General features: G+C 61.8%; 1 long non-coding RNA gene across 1 annotated transcript; it reads right to left on the reverse strand.

Annotated features, from left to right (window-relative positions):
* Positions 1 to 17,464: 17,464 nt before the first annotated feature.
* Positions 17,465 to 18,518, reverse strand: LOC123457605. The gene is made up of 3 exons (XR_006635078.1): positions 18,498 to 18,518; positions 18,379 to 18,380; positions 17,465 to 18,279 (listed from the first exon to the last, which is right to left on the reverse strand). It is a non-coding gene; the product is annotated as an uncharacterized LOC123457605 (long non-coding RNA).
* Positions 18,519 to 23,702: the final 5,184 nt, after the last annotated feature.

A 23,702-nucleotide genomic window follows, 5' to 3' on the forward strand; every position in this document is an offset into this window, starting at 1 on the left:
CATGAACACACAGGATGTGCACACACAGGAAGTGTCCCCTCTCCAGCTCATAGATGAGTGTGCACACACAGGAAGTGTCCCCCATGAACACACAGGATGTGCACACACAGGAAGTGTCCCCTCTCCAGCTCATAGATGAGTGTGCACACACAGGAAGTGTCCCCCATGAACACACAGGATGTGCGCAGACAGGAAGTGTCCCCTCTCCAGCTCATAGAGGAGTGTGCACACACAGGAAGTGTCCCCCATGAACACACAGGATGAGCAAGACAGGAAGTGTCCCCTCTCCAGCTCATAGATGAGTGTGCACACACAGGAAGCGTCCCCATGATCACACAGGATGTGCGCAGACAGGAAGTGTCCCCTCTCCAGCTCATAGATGAGTGTGCACACACAGGAAGTGTCCCCCATGAACACACAGGATGTGCGCAGACAGGAAGTGTCCCCTCTCCAGCTCATAGATGAGTGTGCACACACAGGAAGTGTCGTCCGTGAACACACAGGATGTGCGCAGACAGGAGGTGTCCCCTCTCCAGCTCATAGATGAGTGTGCACAGACAGGAAGTGACCCCCATGAACCCACAGGACGTGCACAGACAGAAAGTGTCCCCTCTCCAGCTCATAGATGAGTGTGCACACACAGGAAGTGTCCCCATGAACACACAGGATGTGCAGAGACAGGAAGTGTCCCCTCTCCAGCTCATAGATGAGTGTGCACACACAGGAAGTGTCCCCCATGAACACACAGGATGTGCACACACAGGAAGTGTCCCCTCTCCAGCTCACAGATGAGTGTGCACACACAGGAAGCGTCCCCCAGGAACACACAGGATGTGCGCAGACAGGAAGTGTCCCCTCTACAGCTCACAGATGAGTGTGCACACACAGGAAGTGTCCCCATGAACACACAGGATGTGCACAGAGAGGAAGTGTCCCCTCTCCAGCTCATAGATGAGTGTGCACACACAGGAAGTGTCCCCCGTGAACACACAGGATGTGCACAGAGAGGAAGTGTCCCCTCTCCAGCTCATAGATGAGTGTGCACACACAGGAAGTGCCCCCATGAACACACAGGATGTGCGCAGACAGGAAGTGTCTCCTCTCCAGCTCATAGATGAGTGTGCACACACAGGAAGTGTCCCTCATGAACACACAAGGTGTGCACAGACAGGAAGAGTCCCCTCTCCAGCTCATAGATGAGTGTGCACACACAGGAAGTGTCCCCATGAACACACAGGATGTGCACACACAGGAAGTGTCCCCCATGATCACACAGGACGTGTACAGACAGGAAGTGTCCCCTCTCCAGCTCATAGATGAGTGTGCACACACAGGAAGTGTCCCCCATGAACACACAGGATGTGCACAGACAGGAAGTGTCCCCTCTCCAGCACATAGATGAGTGTGCACACACAGGAAGTGTCCCCCATGAACACACAGGATATCCGCATAAGGGAAGTGCCGCTCTCCAGCTCACAGATGAGTGTGCACACACAGGAAGTGTCCCCCGTGAACACACAGGATGTGCGCAGACAGGAAGTGTCCCCTCTCCAGCTCATAGATGAGTGTGCACACACAGGAAGTGTCCCCCATGAACACACAGGATGTGCACAGACAGGAAGTGTCCCCTCTCCAGCTCACAGATGAGTGTGCACACACAGGAACTGTCCCCCATGAACACACAGGATGTGCACAGACAGGAAGTGTCCCCTCTCCAGCTCATAGACGAGTGTGCACACACAGGAAGTGTCCCCCATGAACACACAGCATGTGCACAGACAGGAAGTGTCCCCTCTGCAGCTCATACATGAGTGTGCACGCACAGGAAGTGTCCCCCATGAACACACAGGATGTGCGCAGAGAGGAAGTGTCCCCTCTCCAGCTCATAGATGAGTGTGCACACACAGGAAGTGTCCCCCATGAACACTCAGGATGTGCACAGACAGGAAGTGTCCCCTCTCCAGCTCATAGATGAGTGTGCACACACAGGAAGTGTCCCCCGTGAACACACAGGATGTGCACAGACAGGAAGTGTCCCCTCTCCAGCTCATAGATGAGTGTACACACACAGGAAGTGTCCCCTCTCCAGCTCATAGATGAGTGTGCACACACAGGAAGTGTCCCCCATGATCACACAGGATGTGCACAGACAGGAAGTGTCCCCTCTCCAGCTCATAGATGAGTGTGCACACACAGGAAGTGTCCCCCATGAACACACAGGATGTGCACAGACAGGAAGTGTCCCCTCTCCAGCTCATAGATGAGTGTACACACACAGGAAGTGTCCCCTCTCCAGCTCATAGATGAGTGTGCACACACAGGAAGTGTCCCCCATGATCACACAGGATGTGCACAGACAGGAAGTGTCCCCTCTCCAGCTCATAGATGAGTGTGCACACACAGGAAGTGTCCCCCATGATCACACAGGATGTGCACAGACAGGAAGTGTCCCCTCTCCAGCTCATAGATGAGTGTGCACACACAGGAAGTGTCCCCATGAACACACAGGATGTGCACAGACAGGAAGTGTCCCCTCTCCAGCTCATAGATGAGTGTACACACACAGGAAGTGTCCCCTCTCCAGCTCATAGATGAGTGTGCACACACAGGAAGTGTCCCCCATGATCACACAGGATGTGCACAGACAGGAAGTGTCCCCTCTCCAGCTCATAGATGAGTGTGCTCACACAGGAAGTGTCCCCATGAACACACAGGATGTGCACAGACAGGAAGTGTCCCCTCTCCAGCTCATAGATGAGTGTGCACACACAGGAAGTGTCCCCCGTGAACACACAGGATGTGCACAGACAGGAAGTGTCCCCTCTCCAGCTCATAGATGAGTGTACACACACAGGAAGTGTCCCCTCTCCAGCTCATAGATGAGTGTGCACACACAGGAAGTGTCCCCCATGATCACACAGGATGTGCACAGACAGGAAGTGTCCCCTCTCCAGCTCATAGATGAGTGTGCACACACAGGAAGTGTCCCCCATGAACACACAGGATGTGCACAGACAGGAAGTGTCCCCTCTCCAGCTCATAGATGAGTGTACACACACAGGAAGTGTCCCCTCTCCAGCTCATAGATGAGTGTGCACACACAGGAAGTGTCCCCCATGATCACACAGGATGTGCACAGACAGGAAGTGTCCCCTCTCCAGCTCATAGATGAGTGTGCACACACAGGAAGTGTCCCCCATGATCACACAGGATGTGCACAGACAGGAAGTGTCCCCTCTCCAGCTCATAGATGAGTGTGCACACACAGGAAGTGTCCCCATGAACACACAGGATGTGCACAGACAGGAAGTGTCCCCTCTCCAGCTCATAGATGAGTGTACACACACAGGAAGTGTCCCCTCTCCAGCTCATAGATGAGTGTGCACACACAGGAAGTGTCCCCCATGATCACACAGGATGTGCACAGACAGGAAGTGTCCCCTCTCCAGCTCATAGATGAGTGTGCTCACACAGGAAGTGTCCCCATGAACACACAGGATGTGCACAGACAGGAAGTGTCCCCTCTCCAGCTCATAGATGAGTGTGCACACACAGGAAGTGTCCCCCGTGAACACACAGGATGTGCGCAGACAGGAAGTGTCCCCTCTCCAGCTCATAGATGAGTGTGCTCACACAGGAAGTGTCCCCATGAACACACAGGATGTGCACAGACAGGAAGTGTCCCCTCTCCAGCTCATAGATGAGTGTGCTCACACAGGAAGTGTCCCCATGAACACACAGGATGTGCACAGACAGGAAGTGTCCCCTCTCCAGCTCATAGATGAGTGTGCTCACACAGGAAGTGTCCCCATGAACACACAGGATGTGCGCAGACAGGAAGTGTCCCCTCTCCAGCTCATAGATGAGTGTGCACACACAGGAAGTGTACCCCATGAACACACAGGACGTGCACAGACAGGAAGTGTCCCCTCTCCAGCTCATAGATGAGTGTGCACACACAGGAAGTGTCCCCCATGAACACACAGGATGTGCACAGACAGGAAGCGTCCCCTCTCCAGCTCATAGACGACTGTGCACACACAGGAAGTGTCCCCCATGAACCCACAGGATGTGCGCAGACAGGAAGTGTCCCTTCTCCAGCTCATAGGTGAGTGTGCACACACAGGAAGTGTCACCCATGAACACACAGGATGCGCACACAGGAAGTGTCCCTCTCCAGCTCATGGATGAGTGTGCACACACAGGAAGTGTCCCCCATGAACACACAGGATGTTCGCAGACAGGAAGTGTCCCCTCTCCAGCTCATAGATGAGTGTGCACACACAGGAAGTGTCCCCCATAACACACAGGATGTGCACAGACAGGAAGCGTCCCCTCTCCAGCTCATAGGTGAGTGTGCACACACAGGAAGTGTCCCCATGAACACACAGGATGTGCACAGACAGGAAGTGTCACCTCTCCAGCTCATAGGTGAGTGTGCACACACAGGAAGTGTCCCCATGAACACACAGGATGTGCACAGACAGGAAGTGTCCCCTCTCCAGCTCATAGATGAGTGTGCACACACAGGAAGCGTCCCCCATGAACACACAGGATGTGCACACACAGGAAGTGTCCCCTCTCCAGCTCATAGATGAGTGTGCACACACAGGAAGCGTCCCCCATGAACACACAGGATGTGCACACACAGGAAGTGTCCCCTCTCCAGCTCATAGATGAGTGTGCACACACAGGAAGCGTCCCCCGTGAACACACAGGATGTGCACAGACAGGAAGTGTCCCCTCTCCAGCTCATAGATGAGTGTGCACACACAGGAAGTGTCCCCCGGGAACACACAGGATGTGCACAGACAGGAAGTGTCCCCTCTCCAGCTCATAGATGAGTGTGCACACACAGGAAGTGTCCCCCGTGAACACACAGGATGTGCACAGACAGGAAGTGTCCCCTCTCCAGCTCATAGACGAGTGTGCACACACAGGAAGTGTCCCCCTTGAACACACAGGATGTGCACAGACAGGAAGTGTCCCCTCCCCATCGCATAGATGAGTGTGCACACACAGGAAGTGTCCCCCGTGAACACACAGGATGTGCACAGACAGGAAGTGTCCCCTCTCCAGCTCATGCATGAGTGTGCACACACAGGAAGTGTGCCCCATGAACACACAGGATATGCACAGACAGGAAGTGTCCCCTCTCCAGCTCATAGAGGAGTGTGCACACACAGGAAGTGTCCCCCATGAACACACAGGATGTGCACACACAGGAAGTGTCCCCTCTCCAGCTCATAGATGAGTGTGCATACACAGGAAGTGTCCCCCGTGAACACACAGGATGTGCACAGACAGGAAGTGTCCCCTCTCCAGCTCATAGATGAGTGTGCACACACAGGAAGTGTCCCCATGAACACACAGGATGTGCACAGACAGGAAGTGTCCCCTCTCCAGCTCATAGATGAGTGTGCACACACAGGAAGTGTCCCTCATGAACACACAGGATGTGCACAGACAGGAAGTGTCCCCTCATAAGCTCATAGATGAGTGTGCACACACAGGAAGTGTCCCCCATGAACACACAGCATGTGCACAGACAGGAAGTGTCCCCTCTCCAGCTCATAGATGAGTGTGCACACACAGGAAGTGTCCCCATGAACACACAGGATGTGCACACACAGGAAGTGTCCCCTCTCCAGCTCATAGACGAGTGTGCACACACAGGAAGTGTCCCCATGAACACACAGGATGTGCACACACAGGAAGTGTCCCCTCTCCAGCTCACAGATGAGTGTGCACACACAGGAAGTGACCCCCCGGGAACCCACAGCATGTGCACACACAGGAAGTGTCCCCCGGGAACCCACAGGACGTGCACACAAAGGCCCACGAGGAATAAATAAGAAATTTATGGGTGTCCGCGGGGCCGCGCCTGCGGCGGACAGAAGTGAGGACGGGCGGAGCAGGCCTGCTGCCGGCCGTCCCGCGGCGGCTCACGCGCGCACACCTGGGGGTTGGGGGCGTCACAGGGGCCGCGGGTGGACCCCTCCTCCTCCTCCTCCTCCTCCACCTCCTCCTCCTCCTCCGTCGTCGTCGTCGTCGTCATGGGAACGGCAGGCGTAGTCGTAGAGCTCCACGTCGCCCGGCGCGGACGGCGCCTCGAAGAGCGGCCGCGGGGAGCGCAGCGCGCCTAGCTTCTGCTCCACTGGGCTGAGCTCGGCCTCGAACCTGCGGCCCGGGGGGGGGCGGGGGAGGAGAGTCAGGGCGGGGCCAGTGGAAGAGTGGGAGGGGCTTAATGGGCTGTGAGTGGGCGTGGCCTATGGAGGTGGGCGTGGCCTGTCACGCAGTGGGTCTGTTCCAAGTGGGTGTGGCTTTGGGGAGTGGGTGTGGCCTCAATGGAGGGTGGAGCTTGTGCAGTTTATGCAAATGATTTCATAAGTGGGGGCGTGGCCAATGAGAGTCCAGGGCGGGGTGGGTTCTGGGTAAGTGGGTGGGGCTTCAAGTGGGCGGGGTCTTGAATGTGGGCGGGGCCCGAGACAGGCGTTGCTTGTGGGCGGGCGTGGCTTATGGAGGTGGGCGTGGCCAGTGGGTGAGTGGGCGGGGCCAAAAGCCCCGAGGGGCTCGTTGCTATGGAGGTGGGCGTGGCTTGAGACGTGGATGCTATGGTGGGCGTGGACAGACAGGATGTGGGCGTGGCTTGTCATAGAGTGGGCGGGGCCTCGGGAGTGGAGTGCGGGGTGCAGTGGGCGTGGCTACGGGCTGAGTGGGAGGGGCTTGTGTAGAGGGGTCCTTCCTGGGAAGCTGAGGGGTTCTGTAGGCGCCCCTGTGGGCTCCGGTGGGCGGGGCCTCGGATGTGGGCGGGGCCTGCGAGGCAGTGGCCCTGTTCCACATGGGTGAGGCTTTGGAGAGTGGGCGTGGCCTCCAAGGAGGGCGGGGCTTTGGCAGTTTATGCAAATGATTTAATACGTGGGGGGGCGTGGCCAATGAGATTCCAGGGCATGGTGGCTTCTGGGTAAGTGGGCGGGGCCTCAAGTGGGCGGGGCCGATGACTGAAGTGCTTGCCAAGGAGGTGGGCGTGGCCTGCCAGAGAGTGGGCGGGGCTTCGAGCACTGCGCGTCAGGAGCAGTGGGCGGGGCTTTGGGATACAGGAAGTGGGCGTGGCCTGCAAAGTGGGCGTGGCCTGTGGGGGGAGTGGGCGGGTCTCACCCGTCCTCCCAGGGCTCGCCGGCCGCCTCCTCGGCCACCAGGATGTCGTACTCCTCGGCCGCGTACCTCTCCCAGTCCGACAGCTCGGGACCCTCCCCGTCGCTCTCCTGCGGGCGGCGGTGGGGGGGAGGGGCGCCGGTGACGTCACGCGGCGGGGGAGGGGCGCCGGCGACGTCACCAGGGGCGGGAAGGGCGCGGGCGTGGCCGTGCGGGGGGTGGGGGGAGTGGAGCCCGGCGGCGTGGGGGAGGGGCGCCGGCGACATCGTGCGGGGGAGGGGCGCCGCGGAAGGAGGGTGGCGGGCGGGGGAGGGGAGTTCCCGCCCCGCCCGTCCCCCTCCCCCACGCACAGCCCATCCTCCCCCCCCCGTTGCCGTGCCGACCCTGAGCGGGGACGCCTGCTCCCTCTGCTCGCGGTCCAGGTACTTCTCCACGTTGAAGAAGGTGTCGAAGAACACGTCGGCCATCTTGCAGCGCTTCAGGTCGCGCAGCGTGATCCTACCTGCGGGCGGGCGGACGGACGGACAGAGGGACGGGGAGTCTGGTCAGCGGCTGACGCCCACCCGGGGGCTGCGTCCGGCGCTCCCCCCCCCCAGCGGTGCTCCCAGGAAGTCTGTCCTCCCAGAAGCTGTGCTCACAGGAAGCCCGTCCCCCCCGGAAATGGTGCTCCAGGAAGTGCCTGAGCACAGGAAGCGTTCCCAGGAAGTCGGTCCCCCCAGGAACGGTTTTCCTAGGAAGTCCCTGAACACAGGAAGTGTTCCCAGGAAGTGGGTCCCCCCAGGAATGGTGCTCCCAGGAAGCCCGTCCCCCCCAGGAATAGTGCTCCAGGAAGCGCCTGAGCACAGGAAGTGTTCCCAGGAAGTCTGCCTACCCAGGAGTGGTTTTCCTAGGAAGTCCCTGAACACAGGAAGTGCTCCCAGGAAGTGGGTCCCCCCAGGAATGGTGCTCCCAGGAAGTCCATCCCCCGGAAATGGTGCTCCAGGAAGCGCCTGAGCACAGGAAGCGTTCCCAGGAAGTCGGTCCCCCCAGGATCGGTTTTCCTAGGAAGTCCCTGAACACAGGAAGTGTTCCCAGGAAGTGGGTCCCCCCAGGAATGGTGCTCCCAGGAAGTCCATCCCCCAGAAATGGTGCTCCAGGAAGCGCCTGAGCACAGGAAGTGTTCCCAGGAAGTGGGTCCCCCCAGGAATGGTGCTCCCAGGAAGTCCATCCCCCGGAAATGGTGCTCCAGGAAGTGCCTGAGCACAGGAAGTGTTCCCAGGAAGTCGGTCCCCACAGGAACGGTTTTCCTAGGAAGTCCCTGAACACAGGAAGTGTTCCCAGGAAGTGGGTCCCCCCAGGAATGGTGCTCCCAGGAAGTCCATCCCCCGGAAATGGTGCTCCAGGAAGTGCCTGAGCACAGGAAGTGTTCCCAGGAAGTCTGCCTACCCAGGAACGGTTTTCCTAGGAAGTCCCTGAACACAGGAAGTGCTCCCAGGAAGTGGGTCCCCCCAGGAATGGTGCTCCCAGGAAGTCCATCCCCCGGAAATGGTGCTCCAAGAAGTGCCTGAGCACAGGAAGTGTTCCCAGGAAGTCGGTCCCCCCAGGAACGGTTTTCCTAGGAAGTCCCTGAACACAGGAAGTGCTCCCAGGAAGTGGGTCCCCCCAGGAATGGTGCTCCCAGGAAGTCCATCCCCCGGAAATGGTGCTCCAGGAAGCGCCTGAGCACAGGAAGTGTTCCCAGGAAGTCTGCCTACCCAGGAACGGTTTTCCTAGGAAGTCCCTGAACACAGGAAGTGTTCCCAGGAAGTGGGTCTCCCCAGGAATGGTGCTCCCAGAAAGTCCATCCCCCGGAAATGGTGCTCCAGGAAGTGCCTGAGCACAGGAAGCGTTCCCAGGAAGTCTGCCTACCCAGGCACGGTTTTCCCAGGAAGTCCCTGAACACAGGAAGTGCTCCCAGGAAGCCCACCCAACCAGGAGCTGTGCTCCCAGGAAATCCATCCCCCAGGAATAGTGCTCCAGGAAGCCCCTGGGCACAGAAAGTGTACCCTGGAAGTTGGTCCCCCCAGGAACGGTGCTCCCAGGAAGTCCATCATCCCAGGAGCTGTGCTCACAGGAAGCCCGTCCCCCCGGAAACCGTGCTCGCAGCAGGTCCGTCCCCCAGAGACAGTGCTCCCAGGAAGCGTGCCTCCTCCAGGAACGGGGGTCAAGGAAGAAACTGACCCCCCACAAGGAGCAGTGCTCCCAGGAATTCTGTCCCCCCAGAAACCGTGCTTCCAGTAAGCAAATGACCCCCCCACACAAGCAGCAGTAATCACTGGATTCCTCTAAAAATAAAAGTCCCCCGGAAGTGCGTCCCCCAGGAACAGTGCTCCAGGAAGTGTCCAAACACAGGAAGTGTTCCCAGGAAGTCGGTCCCCCCAGGAACGGTGCTCCCAGGAAGTCCACCCCTCAGGAAATAGTGCTCCAGAAATTCCCTGAGTACAGGAAGTGCTCCCCGGAAATCGGTCCCCCCAGAAACGGTGCTCCCAGGAAGTCCACCCTCCCAGGAGCTGTGCTCAAGGAACTGACCCCCCCACAAGGAGCAGTGCTCCCAGGAATTCTGTCCCCCCAGAAACTGTGCTTCCAGGAAGCAAATGCCCCCCACAGCAGCAGTAATCCCTGGGTTCCTCTAAAAATAAAAGTCCCCCGGAAGTGCATCCCCCAGGAATAGCGCTCCAGGAAGTGTCCGAACACAGGAAGTGTTCCCAGGAAGTTAGTACCCACAGGAACAGTGCTCCCAGGAAGTCCCTGAACACAGGAAATGCTAACAGGAAGTCAGTCCCCCCAGGAAAGGTTTTCCCAGGAAGTCCTTGAACACAGGAAGTGTTCCCTGGAAGTCTGTTCCCCCAGGAATGGTGCTCCCTGGAAGCTCACCCCCCCGGAAATAGTGCTCCAGGAAGACCCGGAGCACAGGAAGTGTCCCCAGGAAGTGTGCCCACCCTGGAACGGTTTTGCCAGGAAGTCCCTGAACACAGGAAGTGTTCCCAGAAGCCCGCCCACCCAGGAATGAAGCTCCCAGGAAATCCATCCCCCGGAAATGGTGCTCCAGGACGTCCCTGAGCACAGGAAGTGTTCCCAGGAAGTCAGTCCCCCCAGGAATGGTGCTCCCAGGTAGTCCACCCCCCAGGAATAGTGCCCCAGGAAGTCCCTGAGCACAGGAAGTGTTCCCAGAAGCCCGCCCACCTAGAAATGGTGCTTCCAGGGGGTAAGTTCCCCCAGGGATGGTGCTCCCAGGAAGTCCACCCCCCAGGAAACGGTGCTCCAGGAAGTCCCTGAGCACAGGAAGTGTCCCCAGGAAGTCCATCCCCCCAGGAATGGTGCTCCCCGGAAGCCCATCCCCCAGGAAACGGTGCTCCAGGAAGTCCCTGAGCACAGGAAGTGTCCCCAGGAAGTCCATCCCCCCAGGAACGGTGCTCCCCGGAAGCCCGTCCCCCAGGAAACGGTGCTCCAGGAAGTCCCTGAGCACAGAAAGTGTCCCCGGGATGTCTATCCCCCCAGGAACAGTGCTCCCCGGAAGCACAGTCCCCCAGGAAACGGTGCTCCAGGACGTCCCTGAGCACAGGAAGTGTCCCCGGGAAGTCCATCCTTCAGGAACGGTGCTCCCCGGAAGCCCATCCCCCAGGAAACAGTGCTCCAGGAAGTCCCTGAGCACAGGAAGTGTCCCCGGGAAGTCCATCCCCCCAGGAACGGTGCTCCCCAGAAGCTCACCCCACCGGAAACAGTGCTCCAGGAAGTCCCTGAGCACAGGAAGCGTCCCCGGGAAGTCCATCCACCCAGGAACGGTGCTCCCCGGAAGCCCACCACCCCCAGGAAACGGTGCTCCAGGAAGTCCCTGAGCACAGGAAGTGACCCGGGAAGTCCATCCCCCCAGGAATGGTGCTCCCCGGAAGCCCACCCCCCCGGAAACAGTGCTCCAGGAAGTCCCTGAGCACAGGAAGCGTCCCCGGGAAGTCCATACCCCCAGGAACGGTGCTCCCCGGAAGCAAAACCCCCCGGAAACAGTGCTCCAGGAAGTCCCTGAGCACAGGAAGTGTCCCTGGGAAGCCCATCCCCCCAGGAACGGTGCTCCCCGGAAGCCCACCCCCCAGGAAATAATGCTCCAGGAAGTGCCTGAGCACAGGAAGTGTCCCAGGGAAGTCCATCCCCCCAGGAACGGTGCTCCCCGGAAGCCCACCCCCCAGGAAATAATGCTCCAGGAAGTCCCTGAGCACAGGAAGTGTCCCCGGGAAGCCCATCCCCCCAGGAACGGTGCTCCCCGGAAGCCCACCCCCCAGGAAATAATGCTCCAGGAAGTGCCTGAGCACAGGAAGTGTCCCAGGGAAGTCCATCCCCCCAGGAACGGTGCTCCCCGGATGCCCACCCCCCCCCGGAAATAATGCTCCAGGAAGTCCCTGAGCACAGGAAGTGTCCCCGGGAAGTCCATCCCCCCATGAACGGTGCTCCCCAGAAGCCCACCACCCCCAGGAAACGGTGCTCCAGGAAGTCCCTGAGCACAGGAAGTGTCCCCGGGAAGTCCATACCCCCAGGAACGGTGCTCCCCGGAAGCCCACCCCCCCCGGAAACAGTGCTCCAGGAAGTCCCTGAGCACAGGAAGTGTCCCCGGGAAGTCCATCCCCCCAGGAACGGTGCTCCCCGGAAGCCCACCCCCCGGGAAACGGTGCTCCAGGAAGTCCCTGAGCACAGGAAGTGCTCCCAGGAAGCCCGTCCCCCCAGGAACGGTGCTCCCCGGATGCCCACCCCCCCCGGAAATAATGCTCCAGGACGTCCCTGAGCACAGGAAGTGACCCGGGAAGTCCATCCCCCCAGGAACGGTGCTCCCCGGAAGCTCACCCCCCCCGGAAACAGTGCTCCAGGAAGTCCCTGAGCACAGGAAGCGTCCCCGGGAAGTCCATCCCCCAGGAACGGTGCTCCCCGGAAGCCCACCCCCCCCGGAAACAGTGCTCCAGGAAGTCCCTGAGCACAGGAAGTGTCCCCGGGAAGTCCGTTCCCCCAGGAACGGTGCTCCCCGGAAGCCCACCCCCCCGGAAACAATGCTCCAGGAAGTCCCTGAGCACAGGAAGTGCTCCCAGGAAGCCCGTCCCCCCAGGAACGGTGCTCCCCGGAAGCCCACCCCCCTGGAAACAGTGCTCCAGGAAGTCCCTGAGCACAGGAAGTGTCCCCGGGAAGTCCATCCCCCCAGGAACGGTGCTCCCCGGAAGCCCACCCCCCCAGGAAACGGTGCTCCAGGAAGTCCCTGAGCACAGGAAGTGCTCCCAGGAAGCCCGTCCCCCCAGGAACGGTGCTCCCCGGATGCCCACCCCCCCGGAAATAATGCTCCAGGACGTCCCTGAGCACAGGAAGTGTCCCCAGGAAGTCCATCCCCCCAGGAACGGTGCTCCCCGGAAGCCCACCCCCCCTGGAAACAGTGCTCCAGGAAGTCCCTGAGCACAGGAAGTGTCCCCGGGAAGTCCGTCCCCCCAGGAACGGTGCTCCCCGGAAGCCCACCACCGCGGAAACAGTGCTCCAGGAAGTCCCCGAGCACAGGAAGCGTCCCCGGGAAGTCCGTCCCCCCGGGAACGGTGCTTCCCGGAAGTAAGCTCCCCCTTGGAAACGGCGCTCCCGGGAAGGCGGTCCCCCCGGGAGCCGCGCCCTCAGGAGGTCCGTTCCCCTCCCCCCCCTGCCCAGACGAGAGCCGCGCCCCCCCCCCAGGAAGCGCACGCTCAGGAGCGCTCCCCCCGGAAACGCGTTTCCCGGAAGCGCGTCCCCCGCCCCCCTCCCACACCCACCTGGGCAGCGCGGCCGGACGAGGTCGAGCATCTGGCAGAGGCAGTCGCGGAAGGGCAGCGGCTCGACGGCCATGGCGTCCAGGCGGCGGCTCTGCTCCTCGTAGAAGTGCTCCAGCTCGAACATGGACAGCGCGCCGTCCCCGTCCAGGTCCATGCAGCGGAACCAGTACTCGATGCTGCGGCCGGGGGACACGACCCGTCACCCACCCCGCCGGGCGCTCCCGGGAGGGTGCTGGGTACGGGGCGTCCCCCGCCCCCACACCGAGGAGGTGCTGGGAACTCGGTGCTCCCTGCGGGTGCTGGGAGCTGGGTGCTTCCTGGAGGGTGCTCTTTACCGGGTGCTTCCTAAAGAAGGCCCTAAACGGGGCCCTTGCAGGACAGTGCTGCGAGCGGGATGCTCCCGCCATGTTTGAACGGGGTACTACCGGCGGGGTGCTGTGAACTGGGTGCTCCCGAGAGCGTGCACGGGGGGCCGGCGGCATGCTCCCGCCATGTTTGAACGGGGTACTACTGGCAGGGTGCTGTAACTAGGTACTCCCGAGAGCGTGCATGAACATGAGTATCACTAAGGGTGCTGTGAGCTGGGTGCTTCCTGGAGGGTGCTCTTTACTGGGTGCTTCCTAAACAAGACCCTAAACTGGGCTCCTGCAGGACAGCGCTGCGAGCGGATGCTCCCGCCATGTTTGAACACGGTACTACCAGCGGGGTGCTGGGAACTAGGTGCTCCCGAGAGCGTGCATGAAGACAAATATCACTGAGGGTGCTGTGAGCTGGGTGCTTCCTGGAGGGCGCTATTTACTGGGTGCTTCCTAAAGAAGGCCCTAAACTGGGATCTGGCAGGACAGTGCTGCGAGTGGGACGTGCCCACCATGTTTGAACGGGGTACTACCGGCAGGGTGCTGTGAACTGGGTGCTCCCGAAAGCGTGCATGGACATGAGCGTCACTGAGAGGGTGCTGTGATCTGGATGCTTCCTGGAGGGTGCTCTTTACTGGGTGCTTCCTAAAGAAGGCCCTAAACCGGGCCCTTGGAGGACAGGGCTGCGAGCGGCATGCTCCCGCCATGTTTGAACGGGGTACTACAGGCAGGGTGCTGTGAACTGGGTGCTCCCGAGAGCATAAATGGGGGGCTGGTGGGATGCTCCCGCCATGTTTGAACAGGGTACTACCAGTGGGGTGCTGTGAACTAGGTGCTCCCGAGAGCGTGCATGGACACGAGCGTCACTGAGAGGGTGCTGGGAGCTGGGCGCTTCCTGGAGGGTGCTCTTTACTGGGTGCTTCCTAAAGGCCCTAAACTGGGCCCTTGCAGGACAGTGCTGCGAGCGGGATGCTCCCGCCATGTTTGAACGGGGTACTACCGGCGGGGTGCTGTGAACTGGGTGCTCCCCAGAGCATGCATGGGGGCCGGCGGCATGCTCCCACCATGTTTGAACATGCATGAACACGAGTATCACTGAGGGTGCTGTGAGCTGGGTGCTTCCTAAAGAAGGCCCTAAACTGGGCTCTGGCAGGACAGTGCTGCCAGCAGGACGCTCCCACCATGTTTGAACGGGTACTACCGGCAGGGTGCTGTGAACTAGGTGCTCCCAAGAGAGTGCATGGACACGAGCGTCACTGAGAGGGTGCTGGGAGCTGGGTGCTACCTGGAGGGTGCTTTTTACTGGGTGCTTCCAAAAGAAAGCCCTAAACTGGGCTCCTGCAGGACAGGGCTGCGAGCGGGACGCTCCCACCAACTTTGAACCGGGTACTACCGGCGGGGTGCTGTGAACTGGGTGCTCCCGAGAGCGTGCATGGACACAAGCGTCACATAGAGGGTGCTGTGATCTGGGTGATACCAGGAGGGTGCTCTTTACTGGGTGCTGTGAACTAGGTGCTCCCGAGAGCGTGCATGGGGGGCCGGTGGGATGCTCCCGCCAAGTTTGAACAGGATACTACCGTCGGGGTGCTGTGAACTGAGTGCTCCCGAGAGCGTGCATGGACACGAGTGTCACTGAGAGGGTGCTATGAGCTAGGTGATACCAGAAGGGTGCTCTTTACTGGGTGCTTCCCAAAGGCCCTAAACTGGGCTCTTGCAGGACAGTGCTGCGAGCGCGACGCCCCCGCCACGTTTGATCTGGGTACTACCGGCGGGGTGCTGTGAACTAGGTGCTCCCGAAAGCGTGCACGGAAACTAGTGCGACTGAGAGGGTGCTGTGAGCTGGGTGATACCAGGAGGGTGCTCTTTACTGGGTGCTCACTGTGGGATGCTGTGAGCAGAGTACTCTCGGGAGGACGCCGTGGGGAGAGCGACGTTGCGTGCCCGAGAGAGGGTGCTGGGTGCGGGGTGCTGGGTGGGTGCTGGGTGCTGAGTACCTGGTGGGCGTCTTCTTGTCCTCCTCGGAGATGAGGAACCACACGAAGTCGGCGTACGTCATCTTCCCGTCCTTCTGCACCCTGCGGCCCCTGCGGGGGGGGGGGGGAGGGGACGCGTCAGCCACGCCCACTGGGCGGGGCCTCCCGCTGACGGACAGCCCGCACCGTCCAGTACAGGGGCTGGGGACACCCCTCGGAGGCGGGGCCTCATGTTGATTGACAGCCCAGTGGGGGGCGGGGACCTCCAGAGAGGAGCGCACGGGGGAAGTGGGCGGGGCTTGGGGTTGATTGACAGCCGCATCTGGGCCGAGCAGGAAGCAGCAGTCAGGAAGTGGGCGGGGCATGTCTTTGATCGACAGCCCAGGGGCGGGGCCTAGTGTTGACTGACAGCCCCGTCTGAGCTGCACCTGTGAGGGGGACGAGTCAGGGTGGGGCACAGGAAGTGGGCGGGGCATGCGGTTGATTGACATCCCTGTCTGTGCTACACCGGTGAGGGGGACGAGTCAGGGTGGGGCACAGGAAGTGGGCGGGGCATGCGGTTGATTGACAGCCCTGTCTGTGCTACACCTGTGAGGGGGACGAGTCAGGGCGAGGCACAGGAAGTGGGCGGGGCATGCAGTTGATTGGCAGGGGAACTTCAGGCATGAGCACAGGAAGTAGGCGGGCACGTGGCTGATTGACCGCCCTGGGGGCGGGGCCAAGCGTTGACTGACAGCCCCGTCTGTGCTGCACCTGTGAGAGGGACCTGTCAGCGTGGGGAACAGGAAGTGGGCGGGGCATGCGGTTGACTGACAGCCCTGTCTGTGCTACACCTGTGAGGGGGACGAGTCAGGGTGGGGCACAGGAGTGGGCGGGGCATGCGGTTGACTGACAGCCCTGTCTGTGCTACACCTGTGAGGGGGACGAGTCAGGGTGGGGCACAGGAAGTGGGCGGGGCATGCGGTTGATTGACAGCCCTGTCTGTGCTACACCTGTGAGGGGGACGAGTCAGGGCGAGGCACAGGAAGTGGGCGGGGCATGCGGTTGATTGACAGGGGAACCTCAGGGAAGAGCACAGGAAGTAGGCGGGCACGTGGCTGATTGACAGCCCTGGGGGCGGGGCCTAGTGTTGACTGACAGCTCCATCTGTGCTACACCTGTGAGGGGGACGAGTCAGGGTGGGGCACAGGAAGTGGGCGGGGCATGCGGTTGATTGACAGCCCCGTCTGCGCTACACCTGTGAGAGGGACCTGTCAGCGTATGGCACAGGAAGTGGGCGGGGCATGCGGTTGATTGACAGGGGAACATCAGGCATGAGCACAGGAAGTAGGCGGGCACATGGCTGATTGACAGCTCTGTGGGCGGGGCCGAGCGTTGACTGACAGCCCCCGTCAGTGCAAACCCGGAAAGCGAGACAGGAAGCGGGCGGGGCTTCGTGATGACTGACAGCCCCGGGGGGGCGGGACGACGCGCTGACCGACAGCCCCGGTCCGGGCTGTGTGTTGCATGGGGACCGGAAGTGGCCAGAGGAAGTGGGCGGGGCATGGGGTTGATTGACAGGGGAACGTCAGGCACGAGCACAGGAAGTGGGCGGGGCTGGCGGTTGACTGACAGCCCTGGGGGCGGGGCCAAGCGTTAACTGACAGCCCCCGTCAATGCAAACCCGGGAAGCGAGGCAGGAAGCGGGCGGGGCTTCGTGATGACTGACAGCCCCGGGGGGGCGGGACAACACGCTGATCGACAGCCCGATCTGGGTTGGGAGAGCGAGGGGGACAGGAAGTGGCCGGAGAAAGTGGGCGGGGCATGCAGTTGATTGACAGGGGAACCTCAGGCACGAGCACAGGAAGTGGGCGGGGCTGGCGGTTGACGGACAGCCCGCCGGGACTCACCGCGTCACGGCGCCCGAGAAGATCCTGTCGATCATCCTGGTGGAGATGGCTGCGGGGGAGGGGCAGGCGGGCGTGAGTACCGAGCGCACAGCACCCGGCGCGGGCGCGGGCGCGGGGGCGGGTGCGGGGGCGGGGGCGCACCGTGGTCGCCGTGGCGGGCGAGGTCGCGGGCGTCGATGAGCAGGTCGTGGTCGGCGTCGAGCTCCCAGAACTTGCAGTAGATGACGTAGAAGTGCTCGTACGAGAAGAACTCGGTCAGCTGGTTGATGTCGGGCTCCTCCTCCAGCAGCGCCACGTTCTGCACCGACAGCGGGCGCCCGGCGCAGCACCCGGGGAGGACTCAGCTCCCAGCACCGTCGTCGGGAAACCCCCCCCCGCTGGACACAACCACGCTGCGCTCAGCCCCACAATCACCGAGCTCCCCAGCACCCGGAACAGCCGGCACCGAGCGCAGCACCCGGGGAGGACTGAGCTCCCAGCACCACCGTCGGGAACCCTCCAGCTGGACACAAGCATGCTGCTTCCCTGAGGGGAGGACTAAGCAGATCGGGACCCAGGGCTGTGCCGTCATCAGCACCACAATCACCAAGCTCCCCAGCAACCAGCACAGTCGACGCCGGGCACAGTACCCGAAAATGGGGGAGGACTGAGCTCCCAGCACCATGGCCAGAAACCCCCCAAGGACACAACCACGCTGCACTCAGCACCACAATCACCGAGCTCCCCAGCACCCGGCACAGTCAGCACCCAGCACAGCACCTGGGGAGTACTGAGCTCCCAGCACCGTCTCGGGAAACCACCCGCTGGACACAACCACGCTGCACTCAGCACCACAATCACCGAGCTCCCCAGCACCTGGCACAGCCGGCACCGAGCGCAGCCCCCGGGGAGGACTGAGCTCCCAGCACCATGGCCAGAAACCCCCCAAGGACACAAGCATGCTGCTTCCCTGAGGGGAGGGCTAAGCTGATCGGGACCCAGGGCTGTGCCGTCATCAGCACCACAATCACCAAGCTCCCCAGCACCCGGCACAGTCGACACCGGGCACGGTAGCCGCAAATGGGGGAGGACTGAGCTCCCAGCACCGTCGTCAGAATCCTCCCCACTGGACACAACCACGCTGCTTCCCCGAGGGGAGGACTAAGCTCATCGGGAGCCAGGACTGTGCCGTCATCAGCACCACAATCACCCAGGGCAGTACTTAGCACCCCAGCTGACAAACCACTAGGGGGTACTAAGCTCCAAGCACCTCCAGCAGACAAGGGAGCACCAAAACCCTACCTGGACACACATCATGTCACTGTGGGGGGAGACTAAGCAACCCAGCACCCAAGACTGTACCTCAGCACCACAATCACCGAGTGCAGTACCTAGCACCCCAGGCCGCTAAGCCACAAGGGGGGTACTAAGCTCCGAGCACCTCCACCAGACAAGGGAGCAACAAACCCTACCTGGACACACATCATGTCACTGTGGGGGGAGACTAAGCAACCCAGCACCCAAGACTGTACCTCAGCACCACAATCACCAAGCGCAGTACCTAGCACCCAAGGCCAGCAAACTAGGGGTACTAAACTGTGAGCACCTCCACCAGACAAGGAAGAACCAAGCCCCTACCTGGACACATATCACATCACTGTCAGGGAGACTAAGCAGCCCAGCACCCAAGACTGTACCTCAGCACCACAATCACCGAGGGCAGTACTTAGCACCCCATCTGGCAAATCACTAGGGGGGTACTAAGCTCCAAGCACCCTCACCAGACAAAGGAGCACCAAACCCCTACCTGTACACACATCACGTCACTGTGGGGGGGAGACTAAGCAACCCAGCACCCAAGACTGTACCTCAGCACCACAATCACCGAGATCAGTTTTTAGCACCCCGGCCGTTAAGCCACAAGGGAAGTACTAAGCTCCAAGCACCTCCACCAGACAAGGGAGCACCAAACCCCAACATGGACACACATCACATCACTATCGGAGAAGACTAAGCAACCCAGCACCCAAGACTGTACCTCAGCACCACAATCACCCAGGGCAGTACTTAACACCCCGGGTGGCAAACCACAAGGGGTGTACTAAGCTCCAAGCACCTCCACCTGACAAGGAAGCACCAAGCCCCTACCTGGACACACATCACATCACTGTCGGGGAGACTAAGCAACCCAGCACCCAATAATGTACCTCAGCACCACAATCACTGAGTTCAGTTTTTAGCACCCTGGCCGTTAAGCCACAAGGGAGGTACTAAGCTCCAAGCACCTCCACCAGACAAGGGAGCACCAAGCCCCTACCTGGACACACATCACATCACTGTCGGGGAGACTAAGCAACCCAGCACCCAAGACTGCACCATGGCCGTCAACAACAAAGGTACTTAGCACCCCAGCATGATAACCATGAGGGCGGACTGTGCTCCTCAGCACCCACTCCACCCTCACAATGGAGTACCAAGCTCGAGCACCAAAGAGAGCACTTAGCTCCCAGCACTGTGGCCAAACTCAGGTGGCCACGCTTATATCATGTCCCCAAGAAGAAGAGCAACCCAGCACACAGCACCATCACCATAAGGCAGGACTAAGCCCCCAAGCACCACAACCACTGATGGGAGCACCTATCTCCCCAGCACTCAAAGCATGGCTGAAGTACTAAGCTACTCAGCACCCAAACTGCCATAAACACATCACGACCCTGACGGGAGGACTAAGCTCCCCAGCCACCATCACAGGGCAGCACCTAGCTCCAGCACCCTCATCACGGGCGAGTACCAAGTCCCCACTCCCCACAGACCGCCAAAGCCACCCCTGCAGGAGTACTTAGCACAACGACTCCACACAACCCCGTCCCCAGCACCGCCGCCAGTCGCCAGAGCACTAAGCCGCCCTCTTGGGAAGGGAGTACCAAACCTCAAGCACCAGAGAAGAGAGCACTTAGCTCCCAGCACCGTGGCCAAACACTGGTCGCCACGATTACATCATATCCCCGAGAAGAAGAGCAACCAAGCACACAGCACCATCACCATAAGGCAGAACTAAGCCCCCAAGCACCACAGCCACTGATGGGAGCACCTATATCCCCAGCACTCAAAACATGGCTGAAGTACTAAGCTACTCAGCACCCAAACTGCCATAAACACATCACGCCCCAGACGGGAGGACTAAGCTCCCCAGCCACCATCACAGGGCAGCACCTAGCTCCAGCACCCTCATCACGGGCGAGTACCAAGTCCCCACTACCCACAGACCGCCAAAGCCACCCCTGCAGGAGTACTTAGCACAACGACTCCACACAACCCCGTCCCCAGCACCGCCGCCAGTCGCCCGAGCACTAAGCCGCCCTCTTGGGAAGGGAGTACCAAACCTCAAGCACCAGAGAAGAGAGCACTTAGCTCCCAGCACCGTGGCCAAACTCTGGTCGCCACGATTACATCATATCCCCGAGAAGAAGAGCAACCAAGCACACAGCACCATCACCATAAGGCAGGACTAAGCCCCCAAGCACCACAGCCACTGATGGGAGCACCTATATCCCCAGCACTCAAAACATGGCTGAAGTACTAAGCTACTCAGCACCCAAACTGCCATGAACACATCACGCAACTGAGGGGAGGACTAAGCTCCCCAGCCACCATCACAGGGCAGCACCTAGCTCCAGCACCCTCCTCACGGGCGAGTACCAAGTCCCCACTCCCCACAGACCGCCAAAGCCACCCCTGCAGGAGTACTCAGCACAAAGCACCCACACAACCCCGTCCCCAGCACCGCCGCCAGTCGCCAGAGCACTAAGCCGCCCTCTTGGGAAGGGAGTACCGAGCTCCCCAGCACCCAATGAAGCGAGGTGGAGCACCTAGCTCCCCAGCACCCAACGAAGCGAGGGGGAGCACCTAGCTCCCCAGCACCCGGGCCGCACCCACCTGCAGGAAGGTGCTGTTCCGCAGCTCCGCGCACGTGACGCGCCCCGACCAGGACCTGTTCACGGTGTAGAAGATCCTCTGGATGACCTGCGCGGGGAAGTGCGGGGGGGGAGGGGAGGGGGGAGGGGGATGGGAGGGGAGCGGGGGGGAGGGGCGCCGCCGCAGCCGCCGCCGTCAGCCGCGACGACGGCGGACCCTCCCTCTCCCCTCCCCCACCCGCCCCCTTCCTCCCCCTCCTCCTCCTCCCGGGGGCGAGGTGGGGGGGGGGTCGTGCCGGATTCGAACCCGCGCCCTCACCGTGGTGATGTACCGCGAGTGGAACTCGGACGCCTCCCTCAGGAAGGACAGGCCGGGGTGCGTGTTGACCACGTCCTGGGACGGACAGACGGGCGGCCGTGGGGTCCCGGTCGTCACGGCGACCGCGCGGGGAGTGGGGGGAGGGGGGGAGGGGGAGGGGGAGGGGAGGGGGACACCGACCTGCAGGAAGGGCACGAAGTCCTCGGGCACCAGGTAGCTGCACCCGGGGCCGGCGAGCAGGCGCACGAACCGGGCCGCCGCGTCGTGGCACGTCTGCAGGACCCTGCGGGGATTCGAACTCGCGGCCGCCCGCTGGGTGTTGGGGGCTGCGCGGTCTCCACCCACTCGAGTGCTTCAGGGAACACAGGCCCCGCCCACCGGCCTTGGCCACGCCCACCCTCCCCGCCCGTCAATCAGCTCACCCCTTCTCGGGGTGGGGGGGTGTTTCTGGAGGCGCCGACCACCATTGGTCTCTGGACCTGCCAATCATTCTCGGCCACGCCCACCTGGCTGTACCAGTCACTCAGGATATCCGAGGCCCCGCCCACCAGCCTGGGCCCCGCCCACCCACCTACCTGCCCCCTCCTAGTCCTCCAATCTCAAGCTCCACCCACCAGCGCTGGCCCCGCCCACCTCGCTGGTCACTCTGGCCCCGCCCCCTCCCCACCTGTCACTCAGGCCCTCCACATCAGTGACCCCGCCCCAGCCCGTCAGAGGCTCCGCCCACCCGCCTAGGCCCCGCCTCCTCATCACCTGTCACTCATATCCAGAATGCCTGAAGTCCCGCCCTACTCTTTATGCTCCGCCCACCTTCCTGGTCACTGCGGCCCTGCCCCCTCCCCACCTGTCACGCACGCCCTCCATGTCAGAGACCCCGCCTCTCTTTAAGAGGCTCTGCCTACCAGACTAGGCCCCGCCCACCTCTCTGTTCCCTGAAGCCCCGCCCCCTCCCTGCCTGTCACTCACAGCCACCATTCCTGAGGCCTCGTCTCTTTCAGAGGCTCCGCCCACCAGCCTAGGCCCCGCCCACCTCCCTGGTCAATGCGGCCCCGCCCCCTCCCCACCTGACACTCACAACCACCACTCTAGGCCCCGCCCCCTCCCCACCTGTCACTCACAACCACCACTCTAGGCCCCGCCCCCTCCCCACCTGTCACTCACAACCACCATTCCTGAGGCTCCGCCCGCCACTCTAGGCCACGCCCACCTCCCTGGTCACCGTGGCCCCGCCCCCTCCCCACCTGTCACTCACGCCCTCCATGTCAGAGGCCCCGCCCACTCCTTCACAGGCTCCCCCTCCAGACTAGGCCACGCCCACCTCCCTGTTCTCTGAAGCCCCGCCCCCTCCCTGCCTGTCACTCATGACCACCATTCCTGAGGCCCCGCCCCACTACTTCCGAGACTCCGCCCACCAGCCCAGGCCACGCCCACCTCCCTGGTCACTACGGCCCCGCCCCCTCCCCACCTGTCACTCACGCCCTCCATGTCAGAGACCCCGCAGCTCTTTAAGAGGCTCCGCCTACCAGACTAGGCCACGCCCACCTCCCTGGTCACTATGGCCCCGCCCCCTCCCCACCTGTCACTCACGTCCTCCATGTCACAGACCCCGCCAACTCTTTCACAACCACCATTCCTGAGGCCCCGCCCACCTCCCTGGTCACCTCAGTCCCGCCCCCTCCCCACCTGTCACTCACAACCACCATTCCTGAGGCTCCGCCCACCACTCTAGGCCACGCCCACCTCCCTGGTCACCTCGGCACCCGCCCCCTCCCCACCTGTCACTCACGCCCTCCATGTCAGAGGCCCCGCCCACTCTTTCACAGGCTCCCCCCACCAGCCTCGACCACGCCCACCTCCCTGTTCCCTGAGGCCCCGCCCCCTCCCCGCCTGTCACTCACAGCCGGCATGCCCGAGGCCCCGCCCACCCGCGTAGGCCCCGCCCCCTCCCCACCTGTCACTCACAACCACCATTCCTGAGGCTCCGCCCGCCACTCTAGGCCACGCCCACCTCCCCGTTCCCTGAGGCCCCGCCCCCTCCCCGCCTGTCACTCACAACGGGCACGCCCGGGGCCCCGCCCCACTACCTCCGAGGCCCCGCCCACCCGCCCAGGCCCCGCCCCCCCGCGGTCACTCACTTCCTCCACATGGCCACGAACTTGTGGACGGACACGGAGCCGGCGCGGTCGCCCCCGGCGCCCACGAACAGGGGCGCCTTCCAGTACAGCGGGCAGCCGCACGCCTGCGGGGGGGGGGGACGGGGGGGTGGACGCGCGTCACGGACGGACGGACGGACGGACGCCCCTCCCCCGCGCGCCCGCCGTCCCCCCCCCACCT

Source organism: Jaculus jaculus, unplaced genomic scaffold (genome assembly GCF_020740685.1).
Source record: "Jaculus jaculus isolate mJacJac1 unplaced genomic scaffold, mJacJac1.mat.Y.cur uX1, whole genome shotgun sequence".
Classification (NCBI taxonomy): Eukaryota; Metazoa; Chordata; class Mammalia; order Rodentia; family Dipodidae; genus Jaculus; species Jaculus jaculus.